Here is a 22,269-nt window from a genome sequence, read left to right on the forward strand (position 1 = left end):
GGCTCTTGTATCCATTGATGTGTGTAAACAGTAAGATGAGCCTAAAGCCCATTGATAATATTTTATTCAGTGTTTATGGCACAGTGCTATAGGCCAGTGTCACCATAGGCCTCACCTGGGCTTCTGCAGCAGTAAAGATGCACTTAAGGTTGAGCGTTCTGTTTGTAGTTGAGGATTTGTGGGGGGAGAGCAGGGAACAAGCTAATGCAGGGCAAAGTGTAACATGGATATTTTATGTAGTTAAACAGGTTCAAGTAGAATGTGCTTTTAGTGTCTTCTCATGCTCCCATAGCTACATCATCTGCAGTGTTTGGCTGCAATCAGACAGGCAGTTCCCAGGATTGAAGACTTTTTAAGTGTTTATTCAAGAGTTTTTTGATTACTGAGTTCTGTGAATAAGTCACAGAATCCACTCATGTTGATTCGATCTCCCTCTTGTTGCCTATAGGAGAGCACCAGTTTGAAACATGTAAATAACTCAGAGTAAGAGCTAAGCAGTCTAAAGTACAGCCTCCCCACAGCAGAGTTAGTTTAACACAGTGATACAACTGAACCTCATACAGTAAATAATGAGAACTCCATATTAATTCATATTAATTCCCATTGAATAAAATGTATTTCAGTTTTATTGTGATATTTCTGTTCTACTTTTTGGTCAAAAGAAATTTTGCCACATTTGACACTTTCTTTTCGTGAATCATACTTATTCTGATTAATATTCTTGTATGTATTTGGCTTGGAAAGCCTGTCTTTATCCACTGTTACAGTCAGTCTGTTACGCTGTAAAAAATTGAACTGTTAAAAGTACATTAATTTACTGGCAGCAGTTTTGTACGTATTGTACAGCTACAGTACTTAATTTGTAAATACAATTGTTTACTGTATTTCTAATATACAGATCCTATGTGCTCTGATGTGCACCCACGGCTGTCTGAGGACCCTCTGTTTTACTACATGTAAAGATATAGACAAATACAACGAATCTATCTAGCTTCTAGTAGCAAATGCTTGACAGTGCATGCAGACTGTTATGATGTTAAGAGGACAATCACAATTTTTTTTCACAACAGCGTAGCACCGTTTATCAGTCTTACTGAACTGAACCTCACATTACAGCTGTTACTGCACTTACATCAGTCATTAAGACTACAAAGACAACAGTAACCAAATATCTGTTAATCATAACAAGTTAACTGTTATGTCTTTCGGCAACACTGGAGACGCCAGCTGGGCTACCTCTCCCGCTTACATGCTGTTTTGTGTTATTTGTTCGTGTATTTCTGTATTTATTGTCTGTTGTATACATACATATATATATATATATATATATATATATATATATATATATATATATATATATATATATATATATAGTCTGACATACACTCTTGTCGTTGTCTAATGTCATGTTTAGGCACCAGAGAAGTAGCCTGTTTTATAAAAACTCCATCCTTCTGTTTGAGTATTGTGACAAAGTTAAATTGAATTAAACTGGCTTTCATAACAAAACATGTAAAATGCTTTGAAAGATATATTTGGGGTAAAAAAAACACATTAAAACAGAAAAAAAGCTTAAGTGAAATAAATAAACTGTAGGTGAAAAAATAAAAGCAAATTAACAAAAACTAACAACAGTGCAAGAAATGCTGGGAATCTCCACCCATAATATACAGAAACAGGCTGCTCAGGACTGCACAAAGAACAGCCCACACTTTCCAAATATGGTTCGCAAATGACAGCTATTTACTGTAAATCCAGCATTTTAACTTCCTGGAAAGAAGCTGTGCCTGTTTCTCCCAGAATGCATCATTTTTCTAGCAGTCTGCTGTATTTGAGGACTACAGTATATATTTACTGCAATTTATTTATCATTTTACATAAACTCTTTATAATGTGCCGTTATCCCCGTCTATAGGGTTCTGTCAGTTTTGGCTGAATTGTTCATAAACGGTAGATGCTCAAAGCAAACTTTGTGTCGTCATTTGTAGCAGACATATTTTGCTTATATACAAAATATTAAAAAGAAAAAAATTATTAAAATGATTTATAAAAAAAAAGAAAATTACAGGGTTGAGACCCAGTCTTCTATACGTATAATGCATGGTTGACTAGGTAGTATGACTGTTTTTAACGTATCCTGAACTGTTCTAGTCTATAAGGCGTCATGAAGACATTATATCAAATTAATATTGATTTTAATATGTGAGTTTTTTTCAACTGAAATATCGGGTTTTTATCCCCACATCTTGTGATCTGGACCTAAAGCAATACCACATAAATGCCACTATTACAATTATATTGAACACAAGGTGAAAATAAGAGCCAAACCTATTACCTAAACTTTTTCGCACTGAAATTTGGTCAGCAACTACATCCAAACTACACTGGTCGTATTGGTAGGTTGTACTGTCTGCAAACTATGTTGTGTTTGGTCTTTGCTGCAGTGTTATCGGACGCCCCGGTTCTATTTCTGATGCGAGGTGCTAGGTAGTCCCGCCCCCCGTCACTTCATTGGTTCCAAATTCCTACAATGATTTTCCGGTACAAACATGGACAAAGAGAGGCTTATCACCGAAGTTCAAAATATCCTGTGCCCTTTGACCAGTGCTCTTGTCCTTTGAGACATTGGCAGAAAACGTTTGATTTAGCGTTTTGCCTGTTACTGACTACATGGCTGACTTTGGGTTGTAATATTACTGTTACTGAATGAACCTTAACATCTTATTATTCAGAAGCGCTTAGAGAAAAGAACTTAACTTGCACTCGAACTTTGTTGACTAGAGATTGAGACTATTTTGGTGATGGGTGTCAGTACACTAGATAAATGCATGACTGTTTAGCTAACTGGCCTGATTAGCTCTTGGTTTTTTTTAATCTTGCAAGCAGTTTTCACAGTCGGCTCTCTGACACAATGCTATATAATTAGACGCAGTGCGTGTTGTTATGGATTTCACACAGCATCCGAGCGCATTAATCAGTCAAAACAGCTATTATCATTTACATAATTAACAATAGTCACAGAATATAAAGGACTGGGTTAAATATGTATAAGAATAATGTCAGTTATTTCACTAATGTAATAAATGCAGATTTTACCCTCATTTGCATGGGGTGAGAGTTTAGCCTGACTTTTCTTAAAATAAATCCAGCTTGCTGCTCCGTAGGGAATATGAGTCATTTAGGTCCATGAGATGCTGGAAGATAAAACAGTGGTTTGATTTAAAAATGCTGTCCAACTAATACAAAGTATAGCCAGTTCATAATCTCTCTGTCTTGCCAACAACTTCAATAGGAGCCCAGAGGCTGTTTGGTGTAGCCAAATAGTGCTGCTTGTTAGCCAGAACTCGTAATGACTCTCAGTCAAACAAAAATTCATTGTTGTTGAAAAACATTCATTACAAAACAGAGCAAGTTCTTTAGAGCGAAGCCCGCCGTCTCTAAACAGCTGTCCAATGGATGGGTCTTTAAAGAACAACAGCTGTAAAAAAAAGATGTATGACTATAAAATTTAAAGTACCCCCACATTTATGTAAAGCAGAGATCACTGGCCTCTCATTCAGTGACCATCTGGTGTGCTGCACACTGTGATCCAAAATGCTGGGCATGAATTCTGCTAAGCGAAATGAATTGAAACAATTGCTCACGATGAATATTTGGATTTGATGAATTAGTAATGAAATCATTTTTATGAGGGGTCAGTTATTTCTGTTACTGACCTAAAGGTGACAGAAATAAACACTAAAAAGTACAAAGTAACTATAATGTTTTGTTTTACAAAAAAAGTTAAATCTTGGTTACAAGAAGAACCCAGGTTTAGTTTGTGACTTCTCGCTGCAGTCCAGCCATGGCATGGTCAATTCCATCAGCATCTGATTTAAATTAATGAAGCAAAATTGAATGAGACAATAAAATCACAGTGTAATATCTGTTTGATTATTTGTATTGAAACAAAGAAATTCAGTCAAAAGCTGAGTAAGTGCAAATGTTACAATTTGCCCCATAGATGGTGTGGTTAGTTACCTCACCAGAGGGGCTAGTTTTAGAAGATGCTAAGAATAAAAAGACTTGTAAAACAATGCAAGCAGTTAATTTAGTGCAAGTTTATTGTTTAAATCAGATGAGCTTTGCAACCTAAATACATAAAAACATGTACATTCAAATAAATATGAATGGTGAAAGAGGCTGCGCCAAATGTGACAAATATTTTTCAACACAGAAAGAACAGAAAATATCTGCATTATAAAATTGAAATATATTGTATTGAAATGACTTCAGTCATACATGTTTTACAGAATCTGTGTATAAAAACACCTTATTTACACCAAGCTTATGTGGTGAGATATGGACTTTTCTCATTGATAATTTTAGGAGGCTACCCCACTGTGGGACCCCACCAGTCTAAGTTACTCTCACAGTAATTTGTTTCAAAAACTGTTTGAAAATAGTGCTATATTACAGCAAACAGGACTTCTCGTTACTTTGTGTGAGCATTTTCACTTTAAAAGGACCTGTAGGCCCTGCATTACTTGCATTTTTCCTTCTTCTGTAGAGGTACCATTCAGAGAGATGAAGTTTTTTACCATGACAGTGTATAAGTTTATATTAACCACTGTTACACTCTTATGCAGCTGTATACAAAAGTCTGGACTCACCTGCCACAGTTGCACAGTTTTTCTGCAAGTGTTAATGCAGTTATTTTGTATTTGATTATCTTAAAATGTAAAAAAAATAAAATGGGAATTGTGGCATGTGCAAAGGTTTGTACACCTTGCACAGTCAGCACACTCCCTTTGGCAGATATCACATCTTGCAAATGCTTTTTGTAGCCAACTAGGAGTGTTTTAGGAGTTTTTCACCCTCTCTCTCTTTCAGAACACTTACAGTTCTGCAGTATTCTCTGTCTTGTGTGCACATCATCGTTAAGATCTACCCCCAGGTTTTCAGTGATGATCAAGTGAGGAGACTGTGAGGGCCGTTCCAAGAGCTTCAGCTTGTGTTTCTTGATGTAGTCCATGGTGGATTTTAAGGTATGATTTGAATCTTTGCCCTGTTGTAGAAGCCAGCCTCTTTCTGGCTTCACTTTTTTGACTAACTGTCACATTTGCTTCCAGAATTTGCTGTAATATAGTGAAATCCATTCTACTCATGCAATGTTTTCTTTACTGCAGGCTGCCACATAACCCTAAACTGTGATAGATCCACCTCCATACTTAAGAATTGACAAATGCTGCTCCTCTTTTTCCCCAACATACTTTCAATGTTTGTGACCAAAGCGTTCAGATTTTTCACAGTTTCCAAAACAGCTCTGGCTCATCTAGTTTTGTATACTTTAGGCATTGACATTTGGGTTGAAGTCGCAGGTAACGTTTCTTTCTGATGACTCTTCGTCCAGATAGTGTTTATTTAAGCAGCGCAACACTGCACAGTAGAACAGTGCACCACTCCTCCTGTGTCAGCTAAACCTTCCTGCTAGTCCTTTTCTGTCATATGGGGGTTTTGCTTTGCCTTTGCCTTCTGCCTGGCATACAGGCAGTTCTATCTGAGAGTGTTCTTGCTCTTGCATTCAGCAGTTTCCCTTAACTGCTGTATCTTACTTGCATTTCAGACTGTGGAAGTTGCGAGTTGGAAGCACTTTGAAAATATTTATAGCCTTCGCTGCTTTGCAGGCGTCAGTTAGCTTCATTTTCAGATCCTCAGCCAGCTGTTTAAAGGAGCTTGTGGTTGTCACGTGAGCACAGAGTTAGCTGTTAGCAGCTGATAATTCCTAATGACCATTCTTGATCTGCTTAACCAGGCCTAATGAGTCAATTAAGGCCTAACGAGTTAAGACCTTACAGTTACGTACAACCATATGTATTTATAAAGAGTGAGAATGTAAAAATGGATTTCGTATGTCTCACGAAAACCCGTCTAATCTTTCTGACCACTCATACACTTGCTCACTCACTCGTTCATATGCTCACTCGCTCACTCATTCGTTAAGTGAAGTGCGCACTTCTCTCTTTCTCTCATCCCAACTCATTTAATTCAATCCCTGCTGTCCTGCACTGGCGCAGGTGTTTTTCCACATTTGCGTTCATTTCTTTTCAGTCTAGAATCACTCGACACACACTCAACCTTGTCCTCGTGCTGCCCTCCCCCCACAAAACCCCTTCACATATATTGATTGCATACCAAAGAACTTTCCTAATGTTCTCTGTCTTTCTCTCTGTCTGTGTCCCTCCCTCCTTCAGGAATGCTGCGGTGTATTTTTATCTCTTGTTTTGTACTGTTTAATGTTTGTGCCTGCAGTAGATGGGACTCACATGGCTGTTGCTTGGGCTGATTGTATTAGAGCATTATCAGGCTCTCGGCTTTATAGAGCCCATCATGGGACCTGGATGCCCTGGCTTAACATAGAACCCTGTCTGCTGCCCTGGTCAGGGGGGTGCTCAGCTGTGTTCACATGAGTCTGCGTATATATACTCACATGTATGTAGTTGGTGGTGTAAGAAAACCTTGTATCTCTGAAGTGAGGGCTTTATAAGAGACGGAGGAGCGTTAATATGCTTCAACGAAAAGAACAAACATTTTTCCACTTCATTTTAGACCATTTCTATTAATTGTTTCATAATGAAATACACAGTGTAAAAGGAGCTTGTAATGTATTAGTGATGCACTGATCTTATTTAATGCACCACAGGCATCAGTACTGTGTGTGTGTGGTTGTGTATATATACTCTCTTAATACTGATATATAAATGTGAATCTTATACAGTCTCTATCTTAGATACCAAACACTTTTATTTGATATTTTAAGGATTTTGAGTTATATACTGTAATTAACTTAAATTATGTACTGTAATTGTATATAGTCAGTTTTCTTAAGCTTATCTTCCTCAAAATTTCATCACCACTTTTCAAGTGTGAGTCATTCTGGATGTTACATTTATTCTAACTTTAATCTTGATGTACTGTTTTCTCAGGCATTTCACATTTTATAATCTTCAGTGGTCAGGACCTCCACAAGACCACCACAGAGCAGGTACTATTTGGGTGGTGGATCATTCTCAGCACTGCAGTAACACTGATGTGGTGGTGTGTTAGTGTGTGTTGCGCTGGTCTGAGTGGATCAGACACAGCAGTGCTGCTGGAGTTTTTAAACTCTGTGTCCACTCACTGTCCACTCTATTAGACACTCCTACCTTTTTGATCCACCTTGTAGATGTAAAGTCAGAGACAGTAGCTCATCTGCTGCTGCACAGTCATCCTCTAGTCCTTCATCAGTGGTCACAGGACGCTGTTGGCTGGATATTTTTGGTCGATGGACTATTCTCAGTCCAGCAGTGACACTGAGGTGTTTAAAAACTCCAGCAGCACTGCTGTGTCTGATCCACTTGTACCAGCGCAACACACATTAACACACCACCATCACGTCAGTCTCACTGCAGCACTGAGAACCTGCTCTGTGGGGGTCCTGTAGGGGTCCTGACCATTGAAGAACAGGGTGAAAAGGGACTGGTTTTATGTTTGTCAGTGTATTCACTTCATCATTTCCCAACCTCTCTTACTCAAAGCTCAGTATTATTTGCAGATATCATCCTGTACCTGGGGCCTGTTTCATAAAGCGCTCACTTAAGACAAGGTTCGTAAGTGTCAGCTTCACAAAACCTAAAAAATTTAACTTCAGTGAACTTGTTTTACAGCAGCAGTTAACAATTTACTCTGTTAATGCAAGTTTAGCTGCTCAGTCTGTGATTAATCCCAATGTGCGCACACATGAAAGTGTGACGTTTAAATTATACAGCGTCGCTGAGCATCTTTGCATTTGGACACTTTTGGGTTTCAGACTGCTGCAGCTCACATATGCTGGTCATTAATACGTACAGCGGAGCAGCAAGAAAGGTCTGCAGATACACTTTTACCAAAATCCATCATTTTGCCCAATAAAAATGTAATTCTTAAAAAAGCAATGTATGTTTGTTTACCTTGTACAGTATTCTGACTTGTGATTGGGCAATTGTTTCTAGCCTGGTGGACGAGGAAACTGTTAAGCATGATGAAGAACAACACCTCAGCGTGTAAAACCCTTCCAGCAGGCACAGAGTAAACCTAATGTGATAAACTTAACAAGCCTGGAATAGTGAGCTCTTTTTTTTGACATATAGCAAACTGAATTATTATTTTAGACACCAAGTAGAAGGTGCCAAACGGAGTTGAGGGTGAGTGAAAAGTTAAAAACGACAGAACGACTAAAACTTGCTTTTATCCTGAAGAATATGCTGAAGTAGCTACTGTACTGAAGAGTGTGGTAGTATTTACCCAATGAAGAATACTTTTTAGTTGCTGCTATAATAATAATAATAATGATAATAATAATAATAATAACAACAACAATAATGCCACAGTAGCAACAATACTGGTACTAGTAAAACAATATTTATTCTTTTTGCATGGTTTTGTTATTATTATTGTTACTGTTATGTTTTCACTCTTCTTTACATTGTGAAATCATATCAGTATCGCCTGAATAGTACAGGGAAATTCACTCGAAAAAGGCTGTGAATATTCTGTAATAACTCTCACTAGGACGAAGCAATCTGAACGAAACAATGTGCAATGTGCTCCTCAGTATAAGGAGCTTCAAACAAGCCGGGATGCCCCTGCGTCGGAGCGATGAGGCGCTGGACAGCCGGCGCATCGTTTAACCTCCATTTGCAGCTTCTGGGTGCATAGCCCCGTCTGGCAGAAAACGGCAGAATCACTTCCAGCATCGCATGTAATGGAATCGATTACACATACGTCAAGGTATGTAGTTTATTTTTTTTGGTTCAGGTTGCTAACGGGAGTTACAACAAAATATTCGGGGCCTCTTTCGAGTGAATCTCCCTGTAGAAAATACCGTGATATAACTTTGAGGTTATATCACCCACCCCAAGTTTCTGTTCCTTTTTAATGACTCATCCTGTCGTATCCTGCGGGAGAAGGTTTTGCGTGATTTTTACAAGTTTCTGAGGCTGCCCCTGACCTCTTATTGAGGTACGCTGGCCTCATCATTCATAACACAAGAAGAGCATGTGATACCTTCCATTGAACACTGAAGCCACAATTATGTATTTGGGCCTTTTGATCAGGCTTGATTTGGAAAAAGAGCATAATAAGTTCCTTTGATAAGCCCTGAGTGTGTAAGTGTGTGTGTGTGTGTGTGTCAGGCTGCTGCGTGCGTTGCTTTCTCTGCTAGCTCATTATGGTGTTTTTCTCTTAAGGACTCATAAGGACAAATTTTAAGTGGGTCCATGTTTGTCTACATTATCCTTAATAGGTCTTTTCATTTCTGTCCTTGAGTAACAGCCAGAATTGCTTCAGATCCTCAGGCTGATGAAGAGCCATTGTTATGTGGTAATGCACACCTTGAGCTTAGCCTGCGCTTGTCTCTGTATCTGCTGCAAATGACCTGACATTTTGGCTAAGCAGAGCCACTCATAATCTGAGTGTAGCAGCAGTGCTCTCTGCAGAGCACCTTCTTCAGCTCTCTGCCATTCCTGTGATTTTTATTCCTCTTTTCATTTTTCTTCTCCTCCTCCACTCGCGCTCTGCAGTTTCCTTTATGCCTTCATAATATCATCAAGTGTGTAAACGATGGTCCTGTTTGATTCTGCTGAACTCTTCACCCCATGAACTTCTAAACTGCAGCAGCTCTATAGTTTAAACAGCTGCTCGCTTAGTGTTATTTTAGGGTGAGTTTAGGGTCTTTTTTTTTTAATCCTGAGGTCAGTGAATTTTGTGGGACATGTGCAGCAGCTTAAAGGGCCCATATTCCGCATTTTGCGTATTAACACAAACACTGTAACCTGGGCATTTAGGCTTATGCGGCAGTTTCGCGTAAAACATGCGGGCATTTTTTTTTTATTGTATACAAAGAATTTTACAAATGTACAACAAAATGTCAGAACAATCCACCATCAGACAACATCAAATCAGAATATGTGAACAGTACTTTAAGCAATGTTAGCACACCATGACATCAAGGGAGTAAGGATGCAACCCAACAACTTGCATTAAAAAAAACAAAACAAAAACACCCTATATGCCTAAAGGAGGATGCATACACACACACACACACACACGCGCGCACACGCACACATACAGACACCAACAAGAGGAAAGCCAGTTAATCAGGTTTCTCTCCATAAAGCTGGTCATTGTAATTGAAAAATCTATTACTTCTCTTAGTTTCTATATGATATAAGGATTGGAGAAGTGATTTAAATTCCATTATACAACAGTTAGTTCCGGCCACGCAAGCTGATTGGTTGAGAAGCATTCAAACTGTGCTGTTATTTCGCCATAACATCACAGGGTTTTTCACAAACACTGTACCACTCCACTGAGACGCCGTGCTAAGCAACGACTTTGACAGCTGTAGGAGACGCTCAAGCCATTTGAACGTTTTTACTTCTTACTTTGCCACAAACAGAAAATGGACACTTTTAAGATCACATTTGACCGTCAGCCGATTTGCTCAGACTCTGAAGATGAGACGACACTAAATTCCCAAACTGTCAGTCGGTCTGTGTGGAGCTGGAGAACGAACTGCCGGCTGTGCAGTGAGTGGGCAGAGCTCGTTACTCTGACGTTGCAACGAGCTGCTTGTTACGGAACTATAATTTGACGGAAGGAACTGCGAACACTAAAACATATTAAATGCCACTTTTACGGCCCAGTTTATTAATTTCTCACTTTATTTATTTAACTGTTGTATAAAAGCAATAGAACACTCGAGGTTGTGTGTTATCGCAAATAACATCACGTCTGTGATGATCAACGGCACTTGTGATGTTATTTCGTGATAACACACTCCGTCTCATGTTCTACTGCTTAAATAAAAAGAGGAACAGGGTTGGCTGAGAATTTGAAAACTTCTGTTTGTGAATAAAGAATTTAGCACCTAGAATGAAAAAATGAACAGTATAGTCTAGAGGCTTGTTAGTAAAGTTGTTGTAGTAACAAATAATATCTTTGAGATTAAAAGAATAAGTCATTTTGACAGGGTTAAAAATGTGAGCACATAATTCGGACCAAAAGTCGTCACTCCTCTCTCACTGAAAAAAAAGGTGAGTCAAAGTTTCATCAGCAGATCCACAGAAGGAGCAAAAGCTATTAATTAACAAATTTGGAAATAATAGAGTTTACAGGGAATCTCATGTGAAATTTTGAAATAAACTTCTTTGGTCTTATTGGACATACAGTATTTATGAGGCAAAAGCCACGCCCTTTTCCAACTGATATCCTCAATAAAGGACATCCAAAAGAACTTAGCTCTAGAGGAAATTTTGTTTCTTTGTTGAAGAATATATTGAATATGTTTATCACATTTTTTATCAAGTATATTTATACCACCCAAAAGCAATGAGGGTAGCATCATTTCGGTATTACAAGAACATGCGGGCAGTGTTTGTCCGATTTGCACTTGAAATTGGTGCAAAACGTTCAGTACATCATGCCCTATATGTCCAAAAGTTTGTAGACATCTGCTCATCCAAAGTTTCTCCTGAAATCAAGGGTATCTCTTTGTTGCAGAAACAGCCTCTGCTCTTCTGGGAAAGCTTCAAACTAGACATTGGAACTGGAAGTCTGTGAGGTTTAGATTGCATTCAGCCACAAGAGCATTAGTGAGGTCAGGTGCTGATTGTTGGATAGTTAGTTCTGGACATTTCAGCTCATTTCAAAGTATTTGATGAAGCTCCTTTACTCCAGAGTATGCACTTCCGCTGCTCAACAACCAAATGCTGGGGGACTTTATACCCTTTTAGATGTTGCTGTCCTTTAGGCGTGGTGACACCTTAAAGCAAATCTGTGGGCCAGCTATATTTTTATTTCATTTTTTACTTAACATTTGGCGATAACCCAGACGGGCCATTGTTTATTCAAAATATGCCAAACTGCAACAGCAAAATAGGCATTGAATACTCATTCAAAAATAATTATAAAAAAATAAATTGTTTTAGGTAGTTTTTCAAAAAAATTGCTTAAACTAGACACCAGTCATCTTTTCTTTTTGTGTAACCCCTGGCCCATAGGTTATTGTTGGTAGGGCAGGGCATGCTGGGGACTGTAGTGCATCTCAGGGTGAAACGGGCTAATAAGAATGGAAAAGTAAAATAATCTCGTGGGCCGAATAGGACTGTGCCACCGGCCTGACAGAAGATAAATGACTTTGGCTGGCTCTGTCAGTAGTGGCCTGTCTTGTGCCTCAATCATTAATCTACTGTCTGCAGTATCATTATTTCATGTTACTTCAACATGAATGGCTGGGGCTAAACTGCTATAGGTTTAATGGGCCGTCATACCTGAATGTGTTCATGACTGTGACGTCACCTTAATGAATTTGGCATGAGGTGTTTTGCAGTTTGTGGACAGGAGACAGTGATACATTTGTTTACTTTAAAACTGTTCACTGTTTAAAATAGACTTTTAAAGACTGGATGATCAGTGTCTCTTTGTAGTAGTAGCTCATGCTAAATGGATGTTAAATAAAGACCTTCTCTTTTTGCACTGCAATTCCTTTACACCCATATATATCTAAAATAAATGTGGTTTGGCTTAGATACCCTTTAGTTTATTTTCCAGAATATCACTGCATGTGCAGTTGTTATGTCCACATCACTGAAGATTCTGAAGTCTTCCAGGCAATTTAACTGAAGTACAGTTCATTTAAAAGCTTCACAAAGGTGAAGTGGAGCACTTTTCTGCAGAACCTTTAATTTGACTGAAAATAATTCAATTAGCTGATTGAAATAGACAAAATTATATGACTGTGACTTCATGCTAGGCAAGGCATCTTTCAGAATTATGTAATGGTGATGGTGCAGTTTTAAGCAAGCAGAGCCCTATGTTAGAGCTGCCATGAAGTATTTGTATGTAAGAGTATGTATATGTATGGCCTAGATTTATCTAGAGCACATACTTCACATGTACTTCAGTTATGTAATAGTTATAGTACTGTGCAGAAGTCAGAGACCCCCCTTTCATGTATTTAACTGCCTGTCAAATCAACCATTTAAGTGAAAGTTTTGTAGTGCCAGAAAAAAAAGTAGAAACCATATTTACAGACAATTATACAGCCTCAAAAACAAATATAATATTACATTTCCAGTGTGTTCACATTTTGCCTTTACTACAGCTTCAGTTCTTTTCAGATTTACATCTACAGATCTACAGTTTCTCAACGAAATCTGCAGGGATATTTTTACACACCTCCAAAGTTCAGTCTTAGAAGCTGGTTGCATTTTCTGCAAATTTACAGATTTACAAAATGGTTGCAAATTTAGACTTTATATATCTATAAAATGTATAATGTATAAAACTTTACTCCTACTACTTAGATGTCCCATTTTAGTGTTGTAGCGTACATGTTTTTTTTTATTTGTTTATCTTTTCTACCTTTTCTCAGTGAGGCTTCTTGATGGCTACACATCCTTTCAGACCCACAGGGCTGAGTTGTCCTCTCACAGTGGAAGGATGGACAAATACCTGTGGTTTCAGATCTGAAGCAGCTTGATTTTCTCCTCTCTCTCAAAGATGAAGCTTTAAGTGCTGTTAATCTGATGGGGACAGTGTTGTTGGTCTGCCGAGTCTTACACGGTTGTTTTGGGTCCCATTTGTTTCTAAATGTTTTGATCATTTTTGAGCTCCAGTTTTAGAAACTGATTTTTCCCTTATTTTCCTTTGGTCTTCTCCTTCCTTGTGCAAGTGGACTGTCTTATATGTAATTTCTGAAATGTCTCCTTTTGCCATTTTAGCTGCTCATGAGAGGGAAATTTAAAGGCAGCTGAGAGGAGTTGATTGTGTGGATATTTGTGTCTGTTTGAGGAAGAACATAATGCCAGACTCTTTTGGGAACAGATTTTGTTGGGAGGACATGGCTGTAACTGTTTGGTTTTAAGATTGGATTGTACAGTTTAAAATCGTTGTGAACCCCTATAACCTAAGAATACCTCGACCAGTTTGCATGGAAGTCCCTGTTGTTGTAGAATAATAAGCCTTCGTGTGTAAACCGCCTGTGATTTTACAGGGTTAATGGCTGTTTTGACTGGAAATTACATAAAAAGGGTAGTGGAGGCTTTTATTACAGCAGTGATCAGGTGCTTTTGTAGCCTGTATTTTTGCTCCATCACAGACAGGCTAACATGCTAGGTAGTTTGCAATGGTAGAATACATACACAAGGAAAAGCTTAATTTGAGTAGCTGAATGTGTCGTTAGCTTTTGGGAGAACTGTTATTAGGTGAATAATGACATTGTGATTAGGTGTATAATGGCTGACTCAGGTCTAGGATTATGATTTTGGTTCAGTTCAGGGCTAGAGTCTCCTTGTTGTTGTTGAAGATTGGCTCATTTTGGTTATGGTCTGTTTGCTGGTTAACCACACTGTAAAAACCGATTTGTTGTTCTACACGGTTGAACATAAAATAGAAAGTTAACACCAAAATAAATCCAGATTATGATGGTCTCTGAACACATCAGTGAATCACTGAAAGTGGACAAAAGGCCAAAATAATTTTTAGTTGAATAACAACTGCCTATAAATATTCACACTAAAAAGAGACAGATCTGAAAAATAATGAATCATAAATTCCTCCCTTGTACTGCCTGCACACCTCTGTTCAATCATAAATCCATTCACATCATCTTGGCTTCTTAGCATTTAAGAGCTGACCTCAAATTTACAGCCATGCTACAAGGCCTGTCTGTTGGGGGTAGCTGCCATATGCATTTATATTAATGACCCAGATGGTTTCATAATGTATAGATATCACCCAGCACTGCCCTATTAAAGTTTGATTTAGTATTTGAGCTGACCCATACTTGGAGGCACAGCTGAACAACCCGGGGGCCGTTTACTCATAAAAAATTAACAACTTCACTTCCTCCCATGACTCTTCTGACCCACAAACCTGACCCGGAGCCCCATAACATTTGTTTACAGTGTAGAAATATGGCTAAATATTGGAATTATCACCATGTAGTCAGTTGTACAACATTAGATTAATGAAGAAAAGCTAATTTGCATTCTCACTGTGTGTCAGTTGACATTTATTTAGAGTGTAAATGTATTTGGATGATTGCTTTCTTGTTTCTCATATTTTTCAGTATGCAGCCTAGACTTTAACAGAGGAGGAGACGGTTCACTGGTCAAAATCTGAATAGACCTCTGAGGTCATGCTTCGTTTTATATTTAGTATTATGTCCAAATAAGGAATTCCGGGTCTAAGCCATTTTCAAAAATTGCCCCAGTCACACCCTGTGGCTATAAAAATCTTCCAAACCTGGTACATTTTGTCCTGTGTACATTCTCCCCTCATCACTGGGTGCTTTGAATTATGAGCTACATTTTTGCAAAATGCTAACTCTCCTACGCATTTTAAGTTTGGTGAAAGTAAGGCTACTGCAATAGCTATACACTACTTTATCTCTATAGTATAATAGCTCCAGCTGTTTGAATTATAGCATACCTCTGGCAAAGTTCTCTACAAACTTGACAAAACTTCATTTGGTGACATTGCCTCCCTTTAAATTTTCAGCTTCTTAACTACCTCATAATTCAAATCATGCCGAGATGCTGGGGGGGAGATTTGTAGTCAGGGTGCAATAGAGGCAGTTTTCGAAAATGCCATTCATTTTTCCTATAGGGCTTCGCCAGACACTAATAGCAAACCACAAATTGATGGCATGTCCTCAGAGGTCTATGAGATAGCTTATCGCACTGAGCATAGCACTCATATTACAGCGAGTCCTGCCCTTTCATTAAAATACAGTTACTTTATTGGTAAGGTGTAACAGAAGAATGCCTGGCTTATCATACTGTGGCATCAGAGCACACTTTGGCTCCCATGATGCTTTGCTCATGCTTAGCTGGGCTGTATTTATTTCTTAACACAATGAGTAAAGGTCAACAGTTAAGTATGTGATGTTGGTGTGTAGAGGTTATGGATCAGTTGGGTATTGTGTTTGGGAGTGTGAGCTACTGTCATCCAGGTCTGTGTCCTGATGCGTAACCTTGGCTGGGTTCTGTAGGTGGCTACAGCCTTGCTTCCCTCTTTTGAAAATGAGTGATTTTCCTCTCCTGTACTTTGGCTGCTGTGTCAAAATAAGGCTGCGGTTTGGGCACGAACCTCAAGTTGTCTAAGCTTCCTCCATGCACCCTCTGCACTACAGCACTCATACACTAACACAGGCACAGACTTAGGTTATTAGGTTAAGTCCTTATAGCAGAGACGTTATCAGTGGATTAGCCCAAGAAACAGCCGTAAAGAAAACTGGCATCCTAAATCTTTTGCCCTGTTATGGCATGCGTGTCTCCACAAGAGATAACACAGACAGCATGCTCGTACTTCTGCTCAGAAACTTTGGCCTCTCTTCCACTGTCGAGCCAAACGGTTCTCAGGGCTGTACTGGGCTGTTCCGCGCTGGTCTGGACTCACAAGACACGTTTGATTCCATGGGACACTCCAAAACCAGTCTCTCAGAGTGCTCTCAGATTCTTCATCCCCTCCATCAGTGGTATTTGAGCATCTGTTACTGAAACAGCCTGCGGTGGGTTTTACCTGTAGCCGGATAACTACACTAGCGTTAACGTAGCCCAGCAGGGTACAGCTCAAAGCACCACAGAATAAATCTATTTTTATCTTTCTGTCACTTTTAGACCAGTCATTTGAATTTGTGCTCTAAGGTATGAGTCTTTGTCCCCTAAACGGGTGTTTTTAATCATGGGTTCACTAGAACTGAGCCCGTACTGCAGTGGGAGGTGCCGTACACTCGTGTTAGCTCAGCCTAGCAGGATAACGTTACAGCTTAACATACTACACAACAGGTAAGATTTTGGCTTTGTCAGTCTAACACCAGTCAGTCGATTTTGCTCTTGCTGTTTTATGTTTTTATTATCTATACTTGTGATAGCAGAGCACCATTTAGTCAAATCGACCCGCACTGGTGTGTTTGGATCTCTTTAGCTAGGAGAGGAGCCTTAGCTTAGCTAGGAGGCTCCGGCTCCAGACACCAGAGAAGAGGTTCCTCAGATTTAAGTCATTACCATCTAAATTTCTGTCAGTAAAGCTTTTTTTAGTCAGAATTGAACCTGTTCTATGGTGAACAGAGCTCGCAGCATGCTAGCTAAGCTAACACTCACCTAGTGCTGAAAAAAACGGGCTGAGCCTGGGTTTTAGGCTTTCAGTGTCGAACTGTAAACGTGTGGAAAAGCCACTGGAACTGTTACGCTCCTTGTTCAGAACTGTTCAGCCCTGCTTTGGAAAAGAGGCCTTTGTTCTTATGGTTTGGTAGTTATTGCTATAAGTATAATAAATACTTTTACAGGCTGTTTTACAGACTGTAAATCACATCTTGTCAAAATGTCATTATGACAGATGACTGTTAATGCAGCCTGTTAGTTATTAGACCATTAGTCTAGGCCAGTGGTTCCTGAACTTTTACAGTTCTTCAGACATTAAACCTCCTGCTCTGTACCCTCCCCATCACTCTCCACACACATGTATATTGTCATAATGCATAGGACATTTAACCATATAAAATCAATCCTGCCTAATAAATCAAACATGTTTATAATACAATGACACAGCTCTTCTAATCTGAGAAGGTTCGTAAATACAGAATTAGATGTAATGAATAACATTTAATAAATAAATAAGATTAGGGATGCTTCTAAGACCTTTACTTTAGGTGTGGGTCACTCTAGCTGGTCAGAGCACAGGGATGAGGAGGGAAAAGCACACAGCAGAATCATAAAGAACAGCGAGCTTTTGAAGTGCACCTTTTCATGCCAGTCCATAAACTGCAGCACCATAATCAAGCTGAGGAAGAATAGTCTTTTGAACCAGAGTTATTTGGCAGCCGACCGAAAGAGGAACTTGGCCTTAAAGTTTGTGTGATGGAAATTTGAAACACTTTATGCTTGTGAGAAAATAAGTGTGGAAAACGTGAAGAGACTATGAACTGTGTTGTATGGAATTGTTGAGGCACTCCATTAAACTGTTTTTCATCGTTTTTGTGTACAGGATTTTTTGGGCAGGCCTGAAATCGTAGCTCAGTGATGCGCCGGAGCCATGCTTAGGATAACCCCTCCCCCAACACTGTAACCCCTCCCCCAACACAGTAACAAAACGCCTCCTTTAACACTGTATCATTATAAAAACTAGAGGACATTAGCATCAGTGGATCTGCCAGCCTAACTCTACTTGGCTAGGTTATGCTACTCAGTAATACCGGTTGCTAACTTACATAAATGGAAGAAAAAAATGGCCATTCGGTTGCAGAGAGGAATGAGGTTCATCTGTGTCCTCTATCTTTGAATTGGATTCTGGCTCTGGTGGTTTAAACATGTATAGCTGTAGCTACAAGTCCAATAAAGCCATTTTACACGTTGTAGTGGTATTTTACACTTGAAGAGAAGCTACAGGGAAATGAAAGCAAATTTTGTGTGCATGTGTCCACTGAAGCGCTGCTAACGGCTGTTTCATTCCAAGAGAGGCTTTGCTGCCTAACCTAGCAAGCTAAAGGGTATGCTAATGTTAGTACGAGGCTGAAGTCAGTTTCCTATTCGCCAGCTTCTTATTTAAATTCCTCCATTCCCTCTCCAACTTCTTGAGACCACCAGTGGTTCCAAAACACACTTCGTCATATTCTTTCATAACTTTCTTGATAACTATCATATTTCATAAGCTACATTCAAAAGTTGGGTGTCGTATGAGAGCTGTAACTGTCTTCTTTACATTTATGGCATTTGGCAGACGCTCTTATCCAGAGCGACTTAAAGTGTGATCCTTTACACAGGTAGGCGAAGGTAGTGTTAGGAGTCCTGCCCAAGGACACTTATTGGTATAGTGTAGGGTGTTTGCCCAGGTGGGGATTGAACCCCAGTCTATAGCGTAGAAGGCAGAGGTGTTACCCACTACACCACACCGACCACAGTCAAATAGATGGGTAATGTAATTTGAAACCCTTGTAATAAAAGAAGCTGAACTCAGTTTTTTTTTGTCTACTGAAAGTCGACGCATTTTTCTACAAATCTGGGCTATAAACTATAAACAGATGGCGTCTCTTCAGTGATCTGCTCTGTAAAAATTATTTTTATAAAAAAATACCAAGTGCGTCTAAGATTTTTGGGTTTCAGCAGTAAATTGTAAGCATATAGCAATATGTGTGATCATAACACACGTGTTCTGTTAATTTGAAGGGAGCTTTTACAAAAAAATAAATAAATAAATAAAATAAAAATGTATGTTTATTTCATGCAGTTACTGAATAATTTGCCTTACAATTTGATCATGTAAATTCAGATGGACAAACCAAAATATACCCTGGAGAATAAGAGGTTAAATGGCGTAGCAGTTACATTCTGGCAAATACGAAGCTCAAGGGAGGCTGCACCTTTCCCTCGTTTCGGCGTGGTTTCAGTGCCTTCACGCACACGCCTCCAGCATTTCAGAGCAGATAAGTTTATATACTAGATGATTTTTTTTAATCGTTCAAATTTGGCTGGATGGTTAGTAACACTTTTTTCTGAACATACATTTATTACTGCTTTATACAGACTTTAACCTGGTGTGACTGACTCTAAGGTTCGATTTGCTTTATTTGTTATTAAATGGGTGTTTTTTTTTGTTTTTTTTTTGGTAATCTTCATGAACTTAATCAATCTCTCCAAAAAGGTTTGAGCTATAGGTGTTTCAGTGCCTATGTGGAGCTGTACGCCGTGCTCTGTCAGTATTTTTATAGAATGAGTACATCATGAAGTGTGAAAGAGAAAGAGTGTTGTAGTGAAAATCAATTGGAGACGGGGATGAGGTTGGAGGGTGTAGAGGATCGGGGAGTATTGATTGGAAAGGCTGGAAGCGCGCTGAAGAGAACGGAGATTTCTCTCTAAATCTTTCCAAATCAATCCACTTACAGCATTATAGCCGGCGCACTGTTTCAACTGTGAGTGTCTGACCATGCTTTACGAGGACAAACACTGTTTCATTGCTCGTCTAAAGTCTGAAGTTTTGGGCACTTTGCCTGCCGTCAGAAAAAAAAGTGAGTAAGCTTTAGTGTTCCCAGCAATGCTCCATCGTGAAATGCATTTTCTGAAAAAGAAAAAAAAGTTCTAACCTGTCGACTTTGTTGGAAGATTGCCAGCAGAAGCGGCATCAGAATTCAGCGCCGCTGTTCACTTCCAGTCACAAAGACAGGCCTGTTTCTGCCGAGTGCTTTGTGCTAGAATGAAATCGCTGTCACAAATTAAAGCAGTGATACGGTTCATTTTCTCGTTGCCGACTATAGACATGCTTGTCTCTCTCTGAATGCTTCAGACATGGTTTTTGCACACCTTATGAGAAAAATGCTCAGTGCCAAAACCGCGGCCTGTGATAGACTGCTGTCGACTCTGCACGCTGTTTTAGTGTAACTGCTTAAAAACCTCGCTTTTTTTGTCTCTATTTCCACCAGAAATAACAAAAGTAAATGAATTTTAATGCCTATATCGGTTGCATTATCCTTTTATGTCCTTATCTGGATTCAAACTACTCTTTCAGTATAATGAGCACAGATATTTACATTAGTGCTGCATGATCAATTGTTAACTATTATCATGATACTGGCTGCATTATGAAATGAGCCTCCTAACCAGTCACAGTATTTTCTGTGTGCTGTGAGCATCCTGACCAATCACATTTCCAGATGAGTGCTTGAACAATTAGAAACAAATAATGTTGATCAGAATTACGCAGGCCAGTCTTCAATCATGTCACATTATTAGTTCAACAATGTATTTGACACATTGCTAACATCATATGTAGCAATAAAATGTACTAAAAATAATTAATCATGATCACATTATTATACATATTTAATCATGATTCATTTTTCAGGGAAATCTGCTGGGAAATTTATTCCACACCTCCAAAGTTCAGTCTTAGTAGTTGGTTGCATTTTCTGCTTCTCACGATCCCAAACACCTTCAGTGTTGCCTGGACTCTGGCGTGACCAGCTTCTTTGTTTGATTAATAAATGCCCAGTTTTTCTAAGCTGTTTATCTTGGCAGTAAGTGTTTATTTGCTCAGAAAATCACCAGTTTTAGAATAAAAGCAAATAACATAAGTAGAATAAATGGTGATTTTACATATGTCAGTGTATTTGTTTAACCATTTCTAAACCTCACCTCATAGCAGCCCAGTACTGCTTGTAGTGATCATCCAACATCTGGTCTGGCTAATTAGCCCTTCACTATGCTAAATCAAGTGTGCTACTGGAATTTAGCAAATCCATGCAATGGCTGGGGGCGTCCAGGAGACATCTGGACCAAACCTTGGTTTTTAAAACTAGCTTACAACAACTTTATTAAGAGTAAGAAATTATTGTTTATTTTACTGTATTTGTTTATGTGTATGGGGTTTTTACTCGCAAATAACGAGTACTGCTGAGATGAATGGTTTTAAACAATGCGCTTTACTTTTGCACAGTACTGTATACAAGTATATATGTATGTATGCATGTATGATTTCAGGACAGAGGTTCCCATTTGTGAATTTTTCCATAAGAAAAGCACCTGTAGTTTGTTTTGTAACTGTTTCATTGCTGTGAATGCTGAAGTACTGTATCCTCAGCACAGTGTGCTTGTAGCATCATAAAAACATAACTCACCCCTAACTGGAGACAATGGGCCGTGCCGTCATCATCAGTAATTAGAACACACTCGGCGTCTCCCTGCGGTATCCCCCCTTCCCAGCTCCCTCACTTCACACTTTCTCACATTAATTACCTGACACACACTATTAATAACTACTAGCCCACTTATTCCCACTGCCAGCGCACTTCCCACTCCCTTTTCCCATTCCCAACGCTTCCACCATCCTCCAGCCGCCCCTTCAGGAGGAAGTGCAGGGGCATTTGATTGTTCACGTCAGTTTCTCTAATGGGAATCTGTAAGGTCAGGATCTCTCTCCACCCCCATCTCTCTCTCCTTTACTCTGCCTTTTGTCTCTTTTTCTCATCCCCCACTTTACCTTTCCCACTTATACAATCACCCACTCAGTCTCTCCCACACACATCCAGTACACCCTTTCTCTCTCTCACTCTCTCACACTCACACAGAAACACACACCAGCACACATCAGCATGGCCAAGAGCTGCTTACCTTCATATGAAAAGGCCATTTGACTGACATGCAAACTGACCAGTCACTGTGTTTATGTGACTGCAGGGGCAGGCAATTCTCAAAACAGCACTACAAGAACAGACCT

Source organism: Colossoma macropomum, unplaced genomic scaffold (genome assembly GCF_904425465.1).
Source record: "Colossoma macropomum unplaced genomic scaffold, Colossoma_macropomum, whole genome shotgun sequence".
NCBI classification, from domain to species: Eukaryota; Metazoa; Chordata; class Actinopteri; order Characiformes; family Serrasalmidae; genus Colossoma; species Colossoma macropomum.